The sequence below is a fragment of the Oryzias melastigma genome, linkage group LG6 (assembly GCF_002922805.2).
Source record: "Oryzias melastigma strain HK-1 linkage group LG6, ASM292280v2, whole genome shotgun sequence".
Lineage (NCBI taxonomy): Eukaryota > Metazoa > Chordata > Actinopteri > Beloniformes > Adrianichthyidae > Oryzias > Oryzias melastigma.
In genome coordinates, this window is record NC_050517.1 from 6,948,795 (window position 1) to 6,949,144 (window position 350).

At 50.0% G+C, this 350-nt stretch overlaps 1 protein-coding gene across 2 annotated transcripts in view; it reads left to right on the plus strand.

The window, feature by feature from the left end:
• The window catches only part of galnt18a (UDP-N-acetyl-alpha-D-galactosamine:polypeptide N-acetylgalactosaminyltransferase 18a), a 166,337-nt gene that overhangs the window by 125,345 nt on the left and 40,642 nt on the right, over positions 1 to 350 (plus strand). The window lies entirely within an intron of this gene.

The window sequence follows — 350 nt, forward strand, 5'->3', positions numbered from 1 at the left end:
TTTCTAACATACAATGTGACCCCTCATGTTCTGGCTCATGGCAGTAAAAGCAACCGCTGTTGTAGTCTGTGTTGCCTCTCTTTAGGTGAACCCTATGAGCAACCCACCGGCTTCAGGTTATCACAACACATTCTCACTCCCAAGTCGTCACATATTGACATTAAGTTAATGCCCCCCGCGTTACTTTTTGATGTTTTGGGTGTCCTCAACTTGTCGTTTTTTGATGTGCTGGCTGTTCGTAAAATCAAGGGTCTGCGACCTTTGGGGCTGCATGGTGGCGCAGTGGTTAGCGCTCTTGCCTCACAGCGAGAAGGCCCCGGTTCGAATCCCGGCTGGGACCTTTCTGTGTG